Source organism: Stegodyphus dumicola, chromosome 4, assembly GCF_044657685.1.
Source record: "Stegodyphus dumicola isolate Sdum_Otavi_A_Nest chromosome 4, ASM4465768v1".
NCBI classification, from domain to species: domain Eukaryota; kingdom Metazoa; phylum Arthropoda; class Arachnida; order Araneae; family Eresidae; genus Stegodyphus; species Stegodyphus dumicola.
In genome coordinates, this window is record NC_140771.1 from 55,184,513 (window position 1) to 55,208,314 (window position 23,802).

Sequence of the window (23,802 nt, forward strand, 5' to 3'; positions counted from 1 at the left end):
ATTTAAGTTGACACCTTAAACAAATAGACAGTGACAGAAGGAAGCAGTTCTGACCGTTTTAAATTATTACCTGTGCCTTCTCGTCCCTCTCTGAAGCTGTAGATATATGATGGTAAGGCCTCCGGGCAAGTGTATAAGATACAATTTGCTATAGTGGCAGACGCGAATGTATGAGATTTCTAAGCTCTCGTCGTTTCTCTGAGAGTAGGCGCAACGGATAACCTTCAAACTCTTTCTGAAAACCAGAGACTATAGACTTCGAAGCTCTGTCCGGCGCTTTCGGTAGAAGTGTTTAAAAGATTATAGCAGGCTTCATTAGAATCCCGTCAACAGAAGTCCACAGAAACACTCAGGAACTTGCCACAGATGTTGAAAGGCCGTCTCATCTCGCCTTTTAGAAGTGCCCGACAGAAACGAAGGAAATCCTTGTACTTGCAGTATTTTATCGATGACATCCGGGATTATGAAATACAGAAAACTTTGCGTACGGCAGATGCGAAGGATTTAGAAAGCACTTTACTGTACGCCATGAAATTTGACGCAAGCCAGCAAGCAACTCGCAGAGACCAGCCCCAAGTTACAACTTCTCAACTTCAAGAGTCAGTGGATCAACTGACTATTTGTTTAGATGATTTAACCAGACAGATCAGTGCATTGAGACGGAATAGAAGTGACAAGAAACCGACTCTAAAGTGCTAGAACTGCGGCGAGGAAGGCCATGAATGAAGGAACCGCAGAACACCCCTGGGCACGAAAAATAAAACAGACAATTTAATTAGACAAATTAATGCATTGAGACGGAATTCCAGTAGCAACAAACCGAACTTAATGTATTGGGAATTGCATTGGTGAAGGCAACGTACGAAGGAACTGAAGAACACCGCAAGCAACGCAAAATAAGACCGCTTCCCAAGAAAAGAGGCATGTAACAAATTACTGGCTATTTCACGGAGCGGATCTTGCCAGATAACGAGAAGCCCGATTTTAAAGCGCTTCAGATTTCTGCAGTGAGTGACAGCAGTAATGGACTTTTCACCATGGGACATATCAATGGAGTTTCTTACAATATGACTATCGATAGAGGAGCCAATGTTACCATTATCCGAAAAGATTTAGCTAAACTGTCGGAAAGTAAACTGCTTTGAACGCTACCCTGCGTAACCCTCAAGAATGTGTCCGGTGATAAAATCAAAATTGATGGGAAATTAAATGTTAACATGACGTTTGGAAGTGCCGCCTATAATCACACAGAATATGTGACAGATATTACAGATACTTGCATACTTGGATTGGATTTTCTAAAGCAATACGTACATTTTTTCCTTGGAGTTTAAAAATGACCAACTGCATTCTGCTCTGAGGACATAGCTATCCGTCATCAGAAGGAATCATCACGTGGAAATGCCGATGCCCGGTCTGGAAGAGCTTCCTCAGAAAGCTTCGGATATTGTTCCAGGGTCGAAGAGAAACTCAAATTGCTTACCCCAGTCGCACGACAAGTTACAAGTTGCAAATCTGCTGATCCAGACCCCTGGAGTTACAAAGATGTCAGGAAAGATCAGTTGGAAAATGGCGACATTAAACCCATAATTGATTTATTGGAATCTTCAAACAAAAAACCAACCTGGCAGGATATTTCAATCTATGGTCCTAATACAAGGCAATATTGGACTCTCTGAGACTCAGTCTCTAAGCGAAACGATGTCTTGTACTCTTGCACCGGAAGTTCGAATCGGATGTCTATGTGGGCTGGAAATTGGTATCAAACTTTCGATGCCTGTGCGGGCTGGAAAGGGCCGAAGAAACGCAGCCGAGAAGCTGCAACGTTACAATGTATGAGCGGTTTACCCTTTAACATCCCGGGATCTCTGCTACGAACTGCTGATGGCAACAAATACATCCTTGTTGCAATGATTACTTCACAAAGTAGTCTGAAGCGCATTCTTTCCCTGATTAAGAGGCTGTCACGGTAGCAGAGGTAATGAATGATACAGCATTGAATCTCCAGGTTCAGAGTTCCTCTTCAGTTACATTCCGATCAAGGAAGAAATTTTATCTCGACTGTAATTCACGAGCTCTGTAGAGCACTCGGCATAAATAAAACTCAAACGACGCCCTTATATCTACAACCAGACGGCATGGTAGAGAGGTTTAATCGAACTTCTCGCTTAAAATTTCCTTAACAACTTCTCCCTTATAATTTCCCAAAACAAACAAGACTGGCACAAGAATCTACCCCTGTTTTTATTGGCCTGTCGCAGTGCTGTCCATGAGACTACCGGCTATTACACATCCTAAATTCTCTTCGTCCGTGACCTTCATCTGCTTTGCGATCTGAATCTCATTCAAATGTAAATTGAAAAATTATTATTTGGATTTCGTAAGTTTTAGCAGCCATTTCATTGTTTTATGAATTTGAAATTTCGTCAAATTTTTACTCGTTAATAAAGTTTGATGTAATCTATGTAGAGATTGAATTACTTGATTAAAACAGAGCTTTCAATGAGATGTACCTTTTATACATATATTCACTCGAACAAATTTATTATATGCAATTTTTTAAGCAAAACCTAAAAGCACCAAAAAAAAAAAAAAAAAAAAAAAAAAAAAAAAAAAAAGCGTACTACCAATACTGACATACCGTTGGGTAAGGTTGTAATTATCCGCTCTTGCACTCACTCCTGCTAACATTTTTTTTTTTTCTTTTTAACTTTGTCATTAAATATCACATTCTTCTCCCTTACTCCACATAAAATTCAACAGCAAAATGAAAAAAATTGTAAAAACGTATTTTTTTTTCAACACAGTGTTACGTGTTGCCATGTGTTTTTAGTCAGAAAGGCTCTTAATCTGAAATCTTACTTTTGCATCGAACCATTTTTGTTATGTATCTCACTTTTCAAATAACTAGCCGCTGGTACGGTAAGCCACCACCACCAGTGATTCTCAACCTTTTCGAGGCTGCCGCCACCTTAAGGAGCGAACAATTTTTCAACGCCCACCTTTGTGAAAATCCTGTAATTTAGGCATGGGAAAGGGGGGATTCCTGAATTATAAAAGGCAAACATTTTTTTCTTCAGTAGACTTATACACTCAATGTTTTTTTATTTAACTCAATAGTTTTGCTTGGAAGGTAATTACATTCCTTTTGTTAAAACTGAAATGACTAATACCAGAAAAAATTGCTTAAGCGATGTTTCATGTTTAAAAATTCTTCATTGTTAATTAAATAATTAAAAAAGATCAGCAAAACAAATGCACTAAAAGAGTAATATTAATGAAACAATCAAGTATGTTCAGTGGGATCTCCGTATTTAATGGTTCAGAGACAGTCTCTGAACGTTCAGTTCAAGTCCCCTCTTTCCACGATTTGAAGTCGACTTCTCTTTTTTTGTTTCAACTCTTCGCCCATAGTATGGGCTTTCCTAGATTTAACAATTAATTTTAATATATTATAACAGGCTATCAAACCATCGTCGCATTCTTTTGACGAGGTTGCGAGTAACCCTGAGACAGACGGTGCCTTCAGAAATTTGGCTCTGATGTTAGTCTTTATTTGTTTGCTAGGAAGAATTTTTGCATATTCTTCTCATCATTCTTAGAATTGCATGAGGAGAGCCATCGCATTTGTTCTATTGCTGGTACAAATGGCGTAAATCGGATAATCGATTTAATAAATTTTGGGGGGAGTTTTTAAATGAAGTTCGAGTGCCAAAACATGTGCATCGCCCCCTGCCGCCCAAAACAAGTTGATCGCCCTTCAGCATGCTTGCACTGCGCCCTGAGGGGGGGTCGGTACCGCCCCCGTTGAGAGCCAATGTGCTATAGAAAAGAAAAAAATACATATATATATATATAATGATTTTAATGAATCCAACTAATGCCATTTCACGGGTCCAGCTGGCAATAGAGGTAAAGAACTGTGTTTATTGGTTTTAAATCGCTTAGTTTGTTAATCAGTAGCAGACAAATTGCATTTAAAAGATAAGTTAAGTAACTTACACTACGCCAAAGTCAAATATATTTTATATTGCTTTCGGATTGGAATGGTGTAGTCACCAGGGTGCTCATGCACGAGGCTCTATCCCTGTCAAATAATTTGTTTTTACGAATCATAACAGTTGAAAGAATGCCCATCATAATAAGTCCTTGAGGCCAAAAAAATTAGAAGTTTCACAGGGTTTGTATTTTGAATAGCGATAACTAATAAAAAAGAGTAAGACAACGAATAATTGCTGCACTTAGAGATCATATTTACATCAAATATTATCCTAGGGTGTTTTAGGTTACGAGCATCATATCTATCATAATCATAATTGTTAATACTTTCATTAATAATTAAAGAAGATTAATCAAAACATTTCTTGGCTAGCTCATAGTATATTCTTCTAATCTTCACAACACTTAGTTCTTCGTGTATTTTAATGTTACAAATATGCTATGGTGCATTGAATTTTGGTCGAAGAACAAAATGTGCAGTCTGTAACTGCTTTCGATTAAAGAGGCTTGATTACGCTCAGGCAGAGCAAATATAACATAGCATGCGACGCAAAATGGGTTTGTAAATGAACAGTTTGTTGTTTACAGAAAGAACGCTATCTTGAGCAATTGGGGGGGGGGGAATCTAGCTTTACGCTCTCGAAATTTTTGAATAATAGCTGTAATGTTTAGGTTTACGTAAGAGTATTAGCGAGGATCACCTGATATAAGGGATATTTTTGTGTTATCTTTTGATATTAAAGTTTATCTTTGGCTTCCCTGTGAATAGGATTGGTACTGACTTTTCAATATTTATTTGGATTTTCCATTTGATTAGCCAGGCCTCAAGTGCGTATATGTAATTTTATAAATACAAAAAGAAACATAATGAGAGGCTAAAATTAAAGGCACAGTTTTATAGTCATCCTTTGCTATAGTACCAGTTGCCGGATCTCTCTCCTATTGAGCACGTTTGGAGCATTATGGGCAGGGCCCTCCAACCAGCTCGGGATGTTGACGATCTAACGCGCCAGTTGGACAGAATTTGGCACGATGTCCCTCAGGAGGACATCCGCAACCTCTATCAATCGATGCCAAGCCGAATAACTGCTTGCATTAGGCCCAGAGGAGGACAAACGCGTTACTGACTTTTTCACTTTGTGAAGCTGTATCACTTCAATAAATCTTCCAATTTTTCTCAAACTGTAATCATTTGTTTTTCTGTACATGTACATCACTTCTACCGATATTCGTCCCATTCGGATAACTCCTTCTTGGTGCGACTTTTTTTTTTTTTTTTGGTCTAAGAGTGTAATTCTAATTTAAAAACGGAAAATCATATGTGGACTTCACATGACTTCCTTGTACAGACTAATAAACTACGCATATTTTTGCTGCACTTAAGCTTATTTTCTTGAACTATTCTAAAATAACCGATCTCTCAAGGCAAGTTGAAAACGACATAAAAATTGCAAATTCTGAAACTAAATATCCTGGTCAATTTTTGCGGTTCAGGAAAAAATTTCATATAATTTCATTTTTTCATAACGGTATAAAAACTGTCCCATTAGTATAAAAATCGTGAGACCGCATTAAAAGTTAGATTCTGTTATTTGTCGAAATTAAGGTTTTCTTCAAAGTTGACATTGTCAAAACATGAATACTTTCGTCATTTAAAACACTTCTGTAATTGGAAGCATATGACTATGCCCAACGACTGCGAAAGTGAAGTCCAGCTAAGGATTTGTAAGCAGTGTAAGAAGGTGGGTATATATATATATATATATCGCTTTTTAATTTTAATAATTTTTGCATTTTACCTTGTTCAATCGATTAGTATTTTACTGTGTTTTATAATTTACTTTTTATTTAGCTTATAGCCTATTATTAAGACACAATAACACGCCGAATAAATACTAATTCAGAAGTCAAACAACAAAAATCAGCGTTATATTTACAAAATTTTCACAGGACTAGTTTCGATGGTTTTACCGAACCATCATCTTCAGCTGCAAAACCGCAAATGAACAAGATAGGAATTAATGATTAGATAAGATAAGAAAGCCTGGACAAGAATAAGCAAGTGGCGCCATCTGTTGGCGAAACCAGAACTAAAACATAATTTCTCTAAAAGCCGAAGGCAAATTTGGATTGGAATTAGGATCGTTAACTAGAACAGAAAGATTTTTATGAATGTGAAATGCCTCTAGAAAATCCACTTCTCCAATGGAAGATGTTTTTTGAATAATTTTGGCAGCAGAAAAATTGAAAGTGTGATTTTCGGACCAACAATGTTGAGCAACAGAAGACTTCTGTGTTTCCTTTTTTCTAACATATGCCTCATGTCTTTTGACGCGAAATTTTAAGGCTCTCTTAGTTTGGCCAATGTAAATTAAACCACACTGGCAAGGAATCCTATAAATACCCCAGGAATTCATATCCGGAATGGGGTCCTTGAGTATAGAAGTTGGCATTTTATTGATGGGAGAATAAACAACCCGAAAGTTAAATTTCTGCAAAATATGTGCAACTTTATAGCTAATTGATGGAAAGAAGGGAATGACAACAGAATTTTTATAATCTCCTAAAATAAGAGTGTGGCTTTTAGTGTGTTGAGATGAAAATTTTTTAACTGCTTAATTAATAATGTTGGGTGAAAAGCCCCTGTCAATAGCTATATGCTTTTAAATAATTTAGTTCTTCATGAAGGGCTAGTTTGGAGGAGCAAACTTGAAGAGCACGGAAAACATAGGAATAAAATGAAGCTAACTTTTGTTTAGTCGGATAACATGATTTAAAGTGTGGTGGAAGGCAAACCGATGAAGGTTTACGGTAAACTGTAGTACTGAAGTTGGATGTGTTACGTGTGACGAGAATGTCGAGAAACGGAAGAGAAATGCAAGTCTCAAGTTCAAAAGTGAACTGAATAGCAGGATCAATAGAATTCATTGTTGAAAGAACTTTATTAAAATCATCTTTATTACCTTCAAACAGGGTAAAAGTATCGTCTACGTAGCGGAACCATGCCGGGAAGTTTAAAGTTTCAAACAATTTTGATTCATAATAATGCATGTAGATATCAGCCAGGATGGGACTGAGGGAGCTTCCCATGGCTAATCCCTCAGTTTGCTTGTAATATTTATTTTGGAAAACAAAATGTGTTTGTTTCAAACAGAGTTGAGTGAGAGAAATTAGCTCATCAATTTCGATGCATGAGAAATGAAATTCGCGAAGTCTGGTTTCTAGACATCTTAATGCACCCTCCACTGGGACATTGGTGAATAATGATTTTACATCAAAAGAAACCATGAGTAAATTACTAGGAGAAATGTTTTTAACCTTTTTTACAAACTCTATTGAATTTTTTATGGTGTAAATGTTATTGTCTAATAGAGTGGAAAATCTAGAAACTCAATATTTAGCTAATGGATACGAGGCAGTACCTAAATTTGATACAATAGGGCGGAAAGGAATACCACTTTTATGAATTTTGGGAAGAGCATATAATCTGGCACAATTCGCAACAGATGGGATAAGCGAATGTTTTAAGTTGCTTGAAATGATTTGCGAAGATTTGATCGCAGTTTTTATTTTGGATAAGTCCGAAGGTGAAGGATCTTTAGGGATCGGATTATATGGTCCTTCGTTTAAGAGTTTAGTGACACCATCGATGTAAGTGTTCTTATCCATGACGACTATCTGGCCACCTTTGTCGGCCTTTGAAATGATAATATCCGGGTTAGAATGAATTTCACGCATTGTAGCTCTTTCTCTCGCAGTTAGATTTGGTTTCAAAGGTTTATTATTGAATTTCACATTATGAGCGATAAGATGCCTAATCATTTCTTTCTGTGAATCTGAAACTTTACTGAACTTGAAAGCTTTTTCGATAGGAGCCGAAATCTTTGGAATCGAGGGTTTACAGGTTTGTGAGAAGTTAAAATTATATTTTAGAATTCTCTCTTGTTCTTCTGAAAGACTAACATTAGAAATATTAACTATTGGCTTGATGTTTACAATGGGAAGATTTTTTGAACTACTTGAACTGGAAGACTGTAAAAGAAGTTTTTCGAATTTAACTGCAAGGGTGTTTTTATGACGGTTAACTGCATTCTCCGTTCTAGACCAAGACTTTTGTTCAAGGGCAGTGAATTTTGGATATGATTTAGCGAGTTCCAGATGAAGCTTATAGAGTTCATGTTCAATTTTGGACAATTGTTGACGTGTATCCCTTATCACGGACCGAAGTAAGGCAAGCTTGCAATTTAACAGAATTCTTGAAACGCGACTCGAAGGTTTTTGATTAGATTTGATTTGAATAAAATTGGGGATCAATTTTTTACATTTACATTTAAGTAAAAAGTCAAGATTATTCAGGAATTTTTGCCGTTTCTGGCGTAATTTAGTGAAACGATTAACGGATGAAGGCATGATAAACAATGCAGAAAATCAAATTAAATTAACTGAGCAATAATTAAAGTACACACAAAACAGCAGAAAAATCCCTCACTGAAATGAATAGAAAACAAAACGTTTGTAAGCAAAATGCATGAAATCAGACAAGCAAAGCACAATATCCAAATGTACAAAACATGAAAATAACTTGAAAATTGCAAAAATGTACTCACCGAAACTCCTACAATCACAAAATGGCGGCCACACCACGTGCAAAAAAGAAAGCAAAATGTAAGCCTGTTTGGGGCTTCTATAATTAAGACACAATAACACGCCGAATAAATACTAATTCAGAAGTCAAACAACAAAAATCAGCGTTATATTTACAAAATTTTCACAGGACTAGTTTCGATGGTTTTACCGAACCATCATCTTCAGCTGCAAAACCGCAAATGAACAAGATAGGAATTAATGATTAGATAAGATAAGAAAGCCTGGACAAGAATAAGCAAGTGGCGCCATCTGTTGGCGAAACCAGAACTAAAACATAATTTCTCTAAAAGCCGAAGGCAAATTTGGATTGGAATTAGGATCGTTAACTAGAAGAGAAAGATTTTTATGAATGTGAAATGCCTCTAGAAAATCCACTTCTCCAATGGAAGATGTTTTTTGAATAATTTTGGCAGCAGAAAAATTGAAAGTGTGATTTTCGGACCAACAATGTTGAGCAACAGAAGACTTCTGTGTTTCCTTTTTTCTAACATATGCCTCATGTCCTTTGACGCGAAATTTTAAGGCTCTCTTAGTTTGGCCAATGTAAATTAAACCACACTGGCAAGGAATCCTATAAATACCCCAGGAATTCATATCCGGAATGGGTCCTTGAGTATGGAACTCGGAACTTTATTGATGGGAGAATAAACAACCCGAAAGTTAAATTTCTGCAAAATATGTGCAACTTTATAGCTAATTGATGGAAAGAAGGGAATGACAACAGAATTTTTATAATCTCCTAAAATAAGAGTGTGGCTTTTAGTGTGTTGAGATGAAAATTTTTTAACTGCTTAATTAATAATGTTGGGTGAAAAGCCCCTGTCAATAGCTATATGCTTTTAAATAATTTAGTTCTTCATGAAGGGCTAGTTTGGAGGAGCAAACTTGAAGAGCACGGAAAACATAGGAATAAAATGAAGTTAACTTTTGTTTAGTCGGATGACATGATTTAAAGTGTGGTGGAAGGCAAACCGATGAAGGTTTACGGTAAACTGTAGTACTGAAGTTGGATGTGTTACGTGTGACCAGAATGTCGAGAAACGGAAGAGAATTGCAAGTCTCAAGTTCAAAAGTGAACTGAATAGCAGGATCAATAGAATTCATTGTTGAAAGAAATTTATTTAAATCACCTTTATTACCTTCAAACAGGGTAAAAGTATCGTCTACGTAGCGGAACCATGCCGGGAAGTTTAAAGTTTCAAACAATTTTGATTCATAATAATGCATGTAGATATCAGCCAGGATGGGACTGCGGGGGCTTCCCATGGCTAATCCTTCAGTTTGCTGATTTCATGCATTTTGCTTACAAACGTTTTGTTTTCTATTCATTTCAGTGAGGGATTTTTCTGCTGTTTTGTGTGTACTTTATTATTGCTCAGTTAATTTAATTTGATTTTCTGCATTGTTTATCATGCCTTCATCCGTTAATCGTTTCACTAGATTACGCCTGAAACGGCAAAAATTCCTGAATAATCTTGACTTTTTACTTAAATGTAAATGTAAAAAATTGATCCCCAATTTTATTCAAATCAAATCTAATCAAAAACCTTCGAGTCGCGTTTCAAGAATTCTGTTAAATTGCAAGCTTGCCTTACTTCGGTCCGTGATAAGGGATACACGTCAACAATTGTCCAAAATTGAACATGAACTCTATAAGCTTCATCTGGAACTCGCTAAATCATATCCAAAATTCACTGCCCTTGAACAAAAGTCTTGGTCTAGAACGGAGAATGCAGTTAACCGTCATAAAAACACCCTTGCAGTTAAATTCGAAAAACTTCTTTTACAGTCTACCAGTTCAAGTAGTTCAAAAAATCTTCCCATTGTAAACATCAAGCCAATAGTTAATATTTCTAATGTTAGTCTTTCAGAAGAACAAGAGAGAATTCTAAAATATAATTTTAACTTCTCACAAACCTGTAAACGCTCGATTCCAAAGATTTTGGCTCCTATCGAAAAAGCTTCAAGTTCAGTAAAGTTTCAGATTCACAGAAAGAAATGATTAGGCATCTTATCGCTCATAATGTGAAATTCAATAATAAACCTTTGAAACCAAATCTAACTGCGAGAGAAAGAGCTACAATGCGTGAAATTCATTCTAACCCGGATATTATCATTTCAAAGGCCGACAAAGGTGGCCAGATAGTCGTCATGGATAAGAACACTTACATCGATGGTGTCACTAAACTCTTAAACGAAGGACCATATAATCCGATCCCTAAAGATCCTTCACCTTCGGACTTATCCAAAATAAAAACTGCGATCAAATCTTCGCAAATCATTTCAAGCAACTTAAAACATTCGCTTATCCCATCTGTTGCGAATTGTGCCAGATTATATGCTCTTCCCAAAATTCATAAAAGTGGTATTCCTTTCCGCCCTATTGTATCAAATTTAGGTACTGCCTCGTATCCATTAGCTAAATATTTAGTTTCTAGATTTTCTACTCTATTAGACAATAACATTTACACCATAAAAAATTCAATAGAGTTTGTAAAAAAGGTTAAAAACATTTCTCCTAGTAATTTACTCATGGTTTCTTTTGATGTAAAATCATTATTCACCAATGTCCCAGTGGAGGGTGCATTAAGATGTCTAGAAACCAGACTTCGCGAATTTCATTTCTCTTGCATCGAAATTGATGAGCTAATTTCTCTCACTCAACTCTGTTTGAAACAAACACATTTTGTTTTCCAAAATAAATATTACAAGCAAACTGAGGGATTAGCCATGGGAAGCCCCCTCAGTCCCATTCTGGCTGATATCTACATGCATTATTATGAATCAAAATTGTTTGAAACTTTAAACTTCCCGGCATGGTTCCGCTACGTAGACGATACTTTTACCCTGTTTGAAGGTAATAAAGATTATTTAAATAAAGTTCTTGCAACAATGAATTCTATTGATCCTGCTATTCAGTTCACTTTTGAGCTTGAGACTTGCATTTCTCTTCCGTTTCTCGACATTCTGGTCACACGTAACACATCCAACTTCAGTACTACAGTTTACCGTAAACCTTCATCGGTTTGCCTTCCACCACACTTTAAATCATGTCATCCGACTAAACAAAAGTTAGCTTCATTTTATTCCTATGTTTTCCGTGCTCTTCAAGTTTGCTCCTCCAAACTAGCCCTTGATGAAAAACTAAATTATTTAAAAGCAATAGCTATTGACAGGGGTTTTTCACCCAACATTATTAATCAAGCAGTTAAAAAATTTTCATCTCAACACACTAAAAGCCACACTCTTATTTTAGGAGATTATAAAAATTCTGTTGTCATTCCCTTCTTTCCATCAATTAGCTATAAAGTTGCACATATTTTGCAGAAATTTAACTTTCGGGTTGTTTATTCTCCCATCAATAAAATGCCAACTTCTATACTCAAGGACCCCATTCCGGATATGAATTCCTGGGGTATTTATAGGATTCCTTGCCAGTGTGGTTTAATTTACATTGGCCAAACTAAGAGAGCCTTAAAATTTCGCGTCAAAGAACATGAGGCATATGTTAGAAAAAAGGAAACACAGAAGTCTTCTGTTGCTCAACATTGTTGGTCCGAAAATCACACTTTCAATTTTTCTGCTGCCAAAATTATTCAAAAAACATCTTCCATTGGAGAAGTGGATTTTCTAGAGGCATTTCACATTCATAAAAATCTTTCTGTTCTAGTTAACGATCCTAATTCCAATCCAAATTTGCCTTCGGCTTTTAGAGAAATTATGTTTTAGTTCTGGTTTCGCCAACAGATGGCGCCACTTGCTTATTCTTGTCCAGGCTTTCTTATCTTATCTAATCATTATTTCCTATCTTGTTCATTTGCGGTTTTGCAGCTGAAGATGATGGTTCGGTAAAACCATCGAAACTAGTCCTGTGAAAATTTTGTAAATATAACGCTGATTTTTGTTGTTTGACTTCTGAATTATAGCCTATTATTTTACCTCATTCAGTTGATTTGTTTTTTTAACTGTGTTAAAAATTTCCTAAAATATTTAGCATATAGCTTTTTTATTAATTTAACTTATAAATATACAAATATTTTTTCCATTTCCACACTTTTCATAGAAACTGAATATGCTTATGTTGGAGTTTTCTTGGAGCCACAGCTCTTGGTAACTTTTTGGCGAGCTGACTAAAATTTATCTTCTAACTTCCTTAATTTTGCAGCACAATGCCCAAAATGTTGACCTAAATTGGTCTTTTTAGTTTTGTTCTTAAAACCTTATTTATAATAATAATAATAATAATAATATATATAAATATCTATATCTAAAAAATGATTTTCATTTCGGGTTTTTTTATTGTTTATGGTTTTTCCTTGATGTATAAGATTGCAATTAGTTCGTTTGGCCTTTTTAGGTTTTTAAGCATTTTGTTTTTTCAGGTTTTTTGCCATAATGTTTTCTTTTTGCTTTTTATGTATTTTATTTTATGTATTTTATGTATTTTTAAGTATTTTATGTTTCTACTTTTTTATATTATATCTGTAGTCCTGGGGTTGCGAGTAAATGTAGGTGAAAGGTCTGAACATTTGAGAGCCACTAAAACGTTGTTTTAAAGGGAAGATTTGATTCTAATATAGCGGCTTTGTGTCTCAAATGATTGAAAGGAACGAAACATGCATTGAGAACTCATTAATATATATATATATATATATATGTATATATATAATTAATATATATATATATATATATATATATATAATCATTGCGACACGACAATTAGCCAGAAATTAATTAATTTCCATTCACTAGTATTTTTAAAAAAATCTTAACAGACGGTCTCTCTCAGATAAGAACTCCACAAAATACATCCCTCAAGAATTCCAAGTCCCACCCACTACCATAAATTTCTTCACCCAAGTCTTGCCGACTGATATAATTCAAAGCCCCTACTGCCGCTAAGAATTTTCGGACACCCTACACTTCTGAGTCAGACACGAAGAGAACACACTGCCAACTCCCCCACTAGAAAGAATGTAAGTTACTTAATACCTTTCTGGCCTTTATATCTTCATGTACATTCACTGATTTATTTTTATATTATTTTTATGTTCTCTTTGATTTGTTTTTGCAAAGTTTGCATTATTTATCTTTTTTATAATCTTCTATGTTTATTTCAACTTTACTTTGATTTCGATTTCATAATGACAATTTCCAATGTTTAATTTCTACAAATAATATAGTACTCAAATACATAAAGATGATAGTGTCGGGGACGATTACTCGAGTTTTACAAGATTTCTCTACAGTAATTGATTTTTACTCCAAATTGAATTGACTAAAATGCTTCATGAGAATCAGTTCTTTGAGTAACAACTATTCGCGGAAATATTTGGCCTGACTAGAATTGCCGGTTTGGCTTTAATTTATAACTCGAGTAAAGACGAAACACTTTCATATTTACGTATTTCTATCAATTATTGATCATTGAACGGGAGTTGGTTTGTTCCCCTTGAAAAGTCAACTAATTTCCGATCAATGACAATAATTACATGTTTTAATTTTTACTTTTACAATTGTAATATTATTCTTCGTGATGATTTAACTCCAGTCCCCGTTAAAACATTATTAACATTTTGCTTTCAAATTACTTCAAAACATCTTTCAAAATATAACTTACCAGTATGGATGCACACTTTTAAAATAATTCTACTTTAATTAAACTTAGGAGATAATATAATCAATTAATCAATACGGTTTAGGAAATAAATTATATATATATATATATATAATAATAATAATTTATAATAAGAAAACTTTCTATATACCCCCTGCAAGGAACACAAATTCAATTTAAAACCATGAATGAAAAAAATGAATGCAAAAAATCAGAATTTTAAATAGTAATTTCGATTTCCTTGTTTAAAATATTACTTCCAACACTGAATACTTGAATTTCCAGCCATTTGGTTTTAAAATTTTGAAGGCAATATTGCTAATTTTAACTTACTAGTTTGATCTTTAAATTTCTAATTAATTAATTGTTTTAAACTCATCATAAATGATAATAATAAATGACGAATAATGAATCATAATGAATCATAATGACCTTTTGATTTTGAATTAAATTTTAATGTTCTAATAATTTTACTTCTGCTTTTGAGTTTGAAAATGAGAGTGTAGGGGATATGAATTCTAAAATAAGCATCTCGGTCAGATTAATTGTGTTCTTAATGAGAAACTTCGATTTTAAGATTATTATTATTATTTTTTTAACATGATTCTTTTGGCTTAAATGGACTAATGTCTTTATTTGGATTGAGTATTAATTGTGAATTTGTAGAGTTATAAGTATTTTTTGGGAGCAAGAGATGCGAAAAATGAGCAACGCCTTCGCCGGGAATCGAACCACGGACCTTTGAAATACTCGTCCAGCGTGCAGACTACCACACTACGAAGGCATGCTAAGAAAGCGGGAGAAATATCTTATATAATCCCCCTTTTAAAGGGTGACTGGTGTTTTAGGGTACACAAACGCCAAATCCTGGGTGTGGAGAATCATCATCCACCACATTTTTAGTTCGGGCGCCACTGTAGAGACATTAGGTATTTTTTTGGAAGCAAGAGAAGTGAAAAGTGAGTAACGCCTTCGCCGGAAATCGAACCACAGACCTCTGGAATACGCGCTCAGCGTGCAAACCACCACACAACGAAGGCATACTAAGAAAGTGGTAGAAATACCTTATAACTTATGGTTTGGATGTAGCAAATAATTTGATGCTTACTTGAAAGTAAGATGAAACACTCTCTATTAATTTAGTTGTTGTTAATTGATGGTAAATTGGTTTAGCCCCTTGATAAGTCCATTAATCTGCAATCAATGACAATAGCTATTTTTCAATACTTTAAATATTTACTTTTGGTTTTAGTATTTTTGCGATTAAAGATTTTTCTTTGCAAATTTTTATGTTTTTAAGCAAAGAAATTGAAATTGCTATTGAAAATTCTGAATAAATATATTTTTTTAATTCATGGTTTTAAATTGAACTTGTGTTCCTTGGAAATAGTATATTATTATTAATTATTAGTTTATTACTTTGCAGCTTTAACGAAAGTCATAGCTTTTTAATTTACTTTTAATTAGCTTTATTTTGAAGTTATATTCTAACTAATATGCTTTTAGCGCTATTTTAGTAACAGCCTACTCACTATGTATTATCTCCAAGAAAATTTCCTGTTTTCTCTCCAAATTAGGCTAAACTTTATTAAATAGAAAACTACACCTTAACGACAACCATGTTACTTCCATCACTTAATACTTGCATTTCCAGCCATTTGGTTTTAAAATTTTGAAGGCAAATTAGTTAATTTTAACTTTCTAGTTTGATTTTTGAATTTCTCATAAACTGCTTGTTTTAAACTTTAATTTTAAGGATTATATCATTTTTGTATTTCTTATAATTTTGAATTATATTTTAATGTTCTAAAATGTATACTTTTGTTTTTGAGTTTGAAATTGAGAGTGTAGGGGATATATCTTCTAAAGTAAGCATCCCGTTCAGTTTATAATTGTGTTATTAGTGAGAAACATTCATTTTAAAGATTATTTGCTTTTTTTTTGTTTTTGTTTAACAGGATTATTTTGGCTTAAATGGACTAATGTGTTTATTTGAATTGAGTATTATGACTTATGATTTGGAACTAGCAAATAATTTGACGCTTACCTGGAAGTAAGATGAAACACTCTCTCTTAATTTAGTTGTTTTTAATTGGTAGTCGATTAATCTGCGATCGATGACAATAGCTACTTTTTCAATCCTTAAAATGTTTACTTTTGGTTTTGGTATTTTTGCGATTAAAGATTTTTCTTAGCAGATTTATATGCTTTTAAAGCAAGGAGGACTTGAAAATACGTATTTAAAATACTAATTAAAATTCTGACTAAAATTTTTTTTCATTCATGGTTTTAAATTGAATATGTGTTCCTTGAAGATGGTATATGGAAAGTTTACACGTTTGATGCGGCCGATTGTAAAAAAGAAGGTGCACAACTACATGCTATAGCAGTCCTATATCCAAAATTTTAACTTTCTGAGGCTACTTGTTTTTGAGTTATGCGAGATACGTACAACATACGTCGAAAAAATACTCCTCTGAATCCATTTTAAATCCATTTTATGATCCGTTTTGGAAAAAAAGAGTCTTTTATTCTCTCTTGTACGTACAGATGTCATGCAAAGGCATCGTTCAAATCGATTCAACAGCGGTTTAAACGGATATTTCCTTTGAAATATTATACCCGACATTTTTCACAGTTGCAATACTTGCTTTACTTCGTACAAGAAAGTCAAAATGATATAAGTATACAAAATAACTGGATATTCATTAATGAATCATAAGAGGATTTTTAGTAAGTTAGGATTAGCTATTAATACTCACTACTTAGTAAATTCAGTAGCAGTTAAGGGAGGGGGCGAGGTAGAAGCACTGCCCAGGGTGCCAAATGCAGATGGGTGTCGCGTCAAATATCACGGATTTTTTCAGAACACCAAAAAGTATCCTTTGCGAAGATGTCTCCCATGATTTCGTACTTTTAGTTTGTAAGGAAAGGCGCTGAAAATATTCACCTAAGGCTCCAAATAAAGTAAGGTTAGCACTAGGTGAATAAGTGCATTAATTCATGAAATAGTTGTCATGTCATCTGTACTGCTATTATATATAAATCTTTAAATTAGGCATATACCATTCCTAGGCAATTTTACTTTTCCTTTATTTTTTTGTTCGAATTTATTTATTTCAATATTTCTTTTAATGTAATAGCAAGAAACGAACGCTTTAGTAGAATACAATTACTTTATTATCGCAAAAACTGTTTAAATTAGGAATTGTGAAAGCCACTGAGATCTGCTCTTCAGTGCGAACTTCTTTTTAGATTGAATATTTGTTTCTCTTTCAGAGTTTAGGATATATTATTAAAATATTTTGATTCTCCAATTTTATTCTTAAACGAATGCATCCAATTTTATTCTTAAACGAATTTATGATTAAACTGATTTAAATGTTATCCAAGAACAATTAACTGAATACCGAACGAATTCAAACGGTATCACTTTGAAGGTATCACAAATTGACTAACAGATGGCGCTTTCGCGTTTTGGATGCTCGTGTTTTAACTGTTATTCGCTGAAATCCTAGTCGGATTTCGAATGTGTCTTTGACAGAGTAAACATCCTAGTTTTCATTTCTAACTCTAGTTCCATACATCATAGAAAGGAATAAAGGTACGCATCAACATTATGGTTCTTATATATATTTTTGATTTGTCATACTTTTATTCTCGTAAAATAATATCCTCGTGAATCGTTAATTATCTTGAGTGTTCTTTTAGTGTCGAAAATCATTATTATATTATATGATAAATATTATTATATGATTATTATATTATACGATAAAGACTGATGTTCGATTATAATAGTACATTATATTAGTACTTTTGTTCAAAAATTTGTTTACTAAAAGTGTCAATAATGTTTTAGCTAATAAAATTCTAATGTATTTTAATTTTAAGCCGATATATTAATTTTTAGATTATTTTATAGTTGTTTGTTTCGCCTTCGTAATTAGTGCATATTCCTAATCAGTTTAAAAATTTATAAGCAAATAAAACGAAAACGAGTTTTCTTTAATTCTATTTCTTAAATTTTCTATCTATTAAAATTGATAAAAGTGGTAAGTAACTTCTGCAGTTGACTGAATTCTATATAGCAGAACTTAACATTTTGCGCTATACGAATTATTTTGCGCTATACGCTGATATTTTCAAGTTAAAATACTATATATTTCATGTCAAAATTATCTTTGATTAAAAATGTTTTTCACGTACTATGATTGAAGTTGGATATAAATAAGTCAGAAAATTTAATTCTTTTCTAACAGATTTATACGTTTAGGGTCACGTATGAAATTAAATGAATTTTACTTAATTCTCTACGTAATATTTTTTTTTTAATTTAGCGTGTTTTATTAAATAAAAGAAAACGACTGGTGTATATTCAGTATGCAAAAGAAGTGGATACCATGTAACAAAAATGGTAAAAATTAGCGATAGAATTAACGTTTAAATTAAAATTAACGATAAATTTTAAAATTAACGATAGAAAAAAGAACCAGAATAACTTCCATGTTTTATTTATCGCTCAGTTTTCTATTGTTATAACGTTATAAGTTTCCGAATTCGAAAGGGATATAATTTTACTGTTACTTAATTTTCTTTTTCTTTTTTGATTTGAGAGGTTCTATGTTTGTGACATTCTTTTCATTAGCGCTACATCCCAGCGTTCATAAAAAAGGTTATTTAGCTACATTTTATCTATTCTTTTCATATCTGATGACATCGTTTTTAAAATATTTAAGTGCATTTTATGTAAAAGCGTTTGAATTAAATGATAATTAATATAAAGCTCATAATAATAATAATAATTGATTATTTAGTTACGTGATGACATGTTGTTGTCCCCGATTGTGTGATTAGCGAAGGCTGACGGAATTCGTTGCTGGGCTCGAATTTGAATCCCGAACAAAATGTGAACGTTTGTGCAAGATTCGAAACCCAGGTTTTTTCAATATTTTGTTCGAATTTGGAACAAAATGTAGAAACAGTGTCTTTATGAAATGAGCGCACATAAAATTATTTCTATCCGAACGGTCATTTAGAGTTGAACGTTTAAGCTGAGAGTTAGTGCTCGTATTCCACCGTGAAGGTAAGAAAGGAAGGAGTGGCCAAACGGACACTAGAAGAGAAGCACTGCTTCGAAGCTTCGGTCACCAGATGATGTGTTTTTTTGTTTTCATTCAGAAGCTCGCTTGACAGTGCTCTGATAGTATTTCTACACATGCCAGTTCCATACAAATCGAAAAACGGGACACTTTCGCATGAAAGAAACATTCGTAGTGTGATGGATAATAGCAATTTGTATAGTTTAGTGACATTTACGCAAAAATCACATCATCAAAATAACATCTTGGTTATTTTTCGATAAATAACCACAGCAATTTTGATTATGAATTTGTTTTATAAAATTCTAAGCTGTTGAACTACAAAAATATAGATTTTAGCAAAAATGTGATGCTTAAAGAATGAAAAATACCCTACGGTACCTTTAAAATTGTGTACATCTCTCGATGTCCTTGATAGAGTATACGCTATTTTTATTTTATGTTTCAAACGCCAAAATGTTTCAAATAAAATAAATTTTTTTTTCACTTCCACATATTATTGTAACATGTACTTTTTAAATTTTTTTAGAGGAGAGGCTTTACTGTTGCTCATTTTAAACTCATCATTTTATTTTTATATATATGAAAAATAATCATTTTGTGCTTACAAGTTTTAGTTAGTTATTATTATTTATTATATTATCAAAGAATTATTAAACTATGTAAAACTGATAAAAGAGGTATTGAGTGCTCTGTCAAAATATATTTACTAGAAGATTTGAATTTGATGATGAATGTATCCTAAAACGTGTTTTAAGTCAAAAGTTTGAAACTTGATAGCTAAATGTAAATATAAAATTATGCATGTTAAAATATTTGTAATTAGGCACATAGATCAAGTTAAGTTTTTATTAAATAGAATAAGGCATGCAAGGGCTATCTGCCTAAAGGGAGAGATGCCATCGTGGAGGAATTTTGAAGAAAACTTACTTTTGAGTGGGTATTAAAAATAATGCACATAATTTTCATTCAAATTATATTTATACACATTTCTTATGTTAAACTTTCGGGTATATGCTAAATTAGTGTAAATTACTTTACTCGAAAAATATAGTGAATGCACAGAAATTAAAGATTTGCACATGCCTGAAATGAAAAATAGGAAATATGTATGGGTATTAATGCATGTACTTGCAAAAAGCATGTATCTGCCTTTAACAAAATACGTAAATATTTGTTAAATTAATATAATAAATTAATTATAAATGTATTTGAATATAAACAAGTGAAAGTTACTGTGAAGAAATCTAATTACTGTAAAGGCTCTTATTTTCGCGAAAATGCGAAAATTACGGTGCGGGAATTTTATATGAACAGAACCGAAAGTTGAAAATTTCAAAAGTACCTAAGAAAAGTTGAGAAAGTTGAAAAATTCCAAAAGTACATCTTTTGCATAAAGCATTTTAAGAAACTTCCTTTCGTCCGAAAAGTTCCTTCCTTCCCCGCTCCCGTCTCCCGTCTAAAAGGCGAGTACAAGCGTTTGTTCAAGAATGAGTTTATTAAGTGGTATTCTAATGAGCTTCAATTTCTAGAGGAAAAAGAATCTTTGGACTTACGAATATCACGACTAAAAACGACTCACGCTTCTTGATTTATGTGCGTATTTAACGGTATTGAAGCCAAACATGAGATAATTTTGAATGGCTTCAAAGAAGCTAGTATAAATAGTATTCTAAATGAATGAGCTGCCTTTTATTAATTTTATTGTTTTCTATTCGAGAAATATAGTTGTATATTATTCAAAAGATGGAAAAAAAAAGTATTTCGCGAGGCTTAAATTTTCGCGATTACGACGGGCTCGCGAAAATCGTTAAAATTAAAGCCTCGCGAAATACCTTTTTTTCCCATCTTTTGAATAATGTATTTAATTTTATAATGATTATAAATATTATCTAAATATATAATAAACTTGGCATTGAATTGTAAACGTAAATTGAAATCCTGTTGACAAATACGTTATAAATCTCTTTAAGCAAGAATTGTTCGTACTGGAAAGTAATCTGTTAAAAGGTATTGTAAAGCAAATTCTATGAGATGCGTACTTAAGTAATAAAGAAGAGTTTTGGAATATGTACTGTTGAAATTGAGTGTAAAAAAAAAAAAAGATAAGTATAATTAATTGAGTTATTCCCCCTTACATTATATAATAACTCAGTTACAAGTTTTAAATAATATTTAAAAAAATCCTTATTTTATTCCCTTTCAGAAATATTCAGAGAAAGTTAAGTTCTATTTAAAGTATTTCGCTATTAAAATAAAAGGTGCTCTAATTTGAAATGGACCGAATTGAGCATTAATTTTAAATTGACTTACATTTTTCGATTTAAAAGATGCTTCAGAAGCTAAAAACTCATGTCATATTTGAGAAAGTATTTTAGGAAGAAACTCTATAAATAAAAAGAAATAATGCATAATTTCAATATTAATAATACAATAAACTTTGATCTTAACTTTTGTAATCCTTAACAGAATAAAATCGAATGACCTTAATTTTTTTTTCTAATATAATTAACGAAAACTTCTGAAAACATTTCATTCAAATTAAACCATTCTGAGCAAACTGTTCTGTGAAAAGTATAGCATTTAATTCCGTTCAGAATGAAATGTTGTTTAAAAATGTATTCTTTTCGTATACTTAGGACTCTGAGGTACTGTAGAAAAAGAAAATATATACATTTATATGTATATTTACGACGTAATTACAAAATATTTACATCCGATCGTGTCAAAACCCATTGAACTTAATGGTAAATTACCCAATGTTTTGGTGTTTTGGTCACCACGTAGGGATCGCCAGTGCTTCAGAGCAGGGTATGGGGGAAACCGGTTAGAGCCACTCTATCTTACTTTCCTACCTCCATTGTATTTCACCTTGGGGCTTCTCAGTCAATATAATGGGGGGAGGGGTGTCAAGCAAATAGCTTTTGTAGGATTCATTAAATTAAATTTAAAAACCAATCAGAAGATTTCATAGTTTATTTTTATTGATTCGAATATTAGACTGCATCACACAGCAGTCTTGTATTTTTTTGGAAAATGTTTTACTAAAGTCATTAAAGACGGGCCTACATATCAGATGCCGCCCAACCGGAATAGTGGTTAGCGATGCTGGATGCGGTACCGAAGGGCGCGGGTTCAAATTCCGGAGAAAGCATGGATGCATGTAAATGTATAGTGTCCGTGCGGCGTGGGAGCACTCTAAATATACGGCGAGCCGAAAGTCCTCTCGAGAGGTTGGTGGTAGAGGAAGAGAGAGTAGGAGACGCTCAGACCCGTCCCCCCACTGTGCTCTTCATCAAAATTGGGGGGGGCGGAACTGAGTAAAATCATACTATTACCGGTATGGTGCTCAAGCCTCTTGCCAATGACAGGCGCATTCTTGCACTCCTTGCCACGATAAATTTCGTGGGCTTGTTCTGATATTAACTGTAAGAAAAGTGAGTTTAAACAACAACACATGTAAGACGCTCTCAAATCTGTGAACTTGTTATGTGCCACTGGGTGTAAATAAAGCTAACGAAATAGTCTGACCATTAAATTAAAACTAAACAAATATATGAGTTCTTTTAACATAAAATTCTTAAAGAATAAGTTATCTCTGTGTAATATTTTTTATATATTCATCTGTGAATGTGGAACGGATTTTTCAGGAGGGAATTTTTTTTTTTTTTTCTCCGTTTCAGAAAGGAATTTTTAAGGAAAAAATGATGTTGTATGTTTCAAGTTTTTACACAGAGAACAGGATTAAGAATTTCTTCAGAGTTGTTAGTAGACCCTTAGTGTCTTAAAAAAGGAATCAAATAACACATGCTTTCAAACTACGACATTTTTGGTTACGTAGCATCTTTTAGTGAAAACTTGCTGAAAATTAAAATTTTTATGCGAAATTTTTTAAGATAACGTTTGACTTAGAAAATCACTCCTGCAAGTAATAAAAATCATTTATAATTAAAATTGGTTCTATAATCTTCTCCTCACTCTTCCCTGTGTAAAATAAATTTAGTAGATGACGATTCAAGATTCGTATGAAAATGCAATTTCTTTATGCACAAAATTTCGAATTTTAACATTTCTGCTAAGGAAAATCTGATATCTATGCATCTGTGTTAATGTTTTATTAAATCGGAAAAGATATATTTTGAGCAGCTGCATATTTCCATAGCGTTTCGTAAAATTTTTCCGGTAATTTTGAATTTTTTCGTTTGACTAATTTTTTGTTATTTTCATTCGCCTTAGCCTTTTAAATATTGTCCAAAAATATTTCTCAAAATCTAATTCATCATTCGAAAAGGATAATAGAGACTCAGTTGCAATGTCTGCAGTTTGACTGTCCTGCTTCGAATTCTCCAATTGTTCTAAGAATAATTTCATTCTTAATGAAAGTCCATAGATGGCTTTTTTTGCCTTTTTAATTTGTTCGTCATCCAAGAAAATTCGGTG

The 23,802-nt window shown here is 33.1% G+C and overlaps 1 protein-coding gene across 1 annotated transcript in view; it reads left to right on the plus strand.

Moving 5' to 3' along the window:
• Nucleotides 1-17,768: 17,768 nt before the first annotated feature.
• LOC118205809 (msx2-interacting protein-like) overlaps nt 17,769-23,802 on the plus strand; it is a 64,837-nt gene continuing 58,803 nt past the window's right edge. Inside the window, exon 1 of the mRNA XM_035378093.2 lies at nt 17,769-17,867. The gene's annotated coding sequence lies outside the window, so the exon portion shown is untranslated. The remainder of the gene's footprint in view (nt 17,868-23,802) is intronic.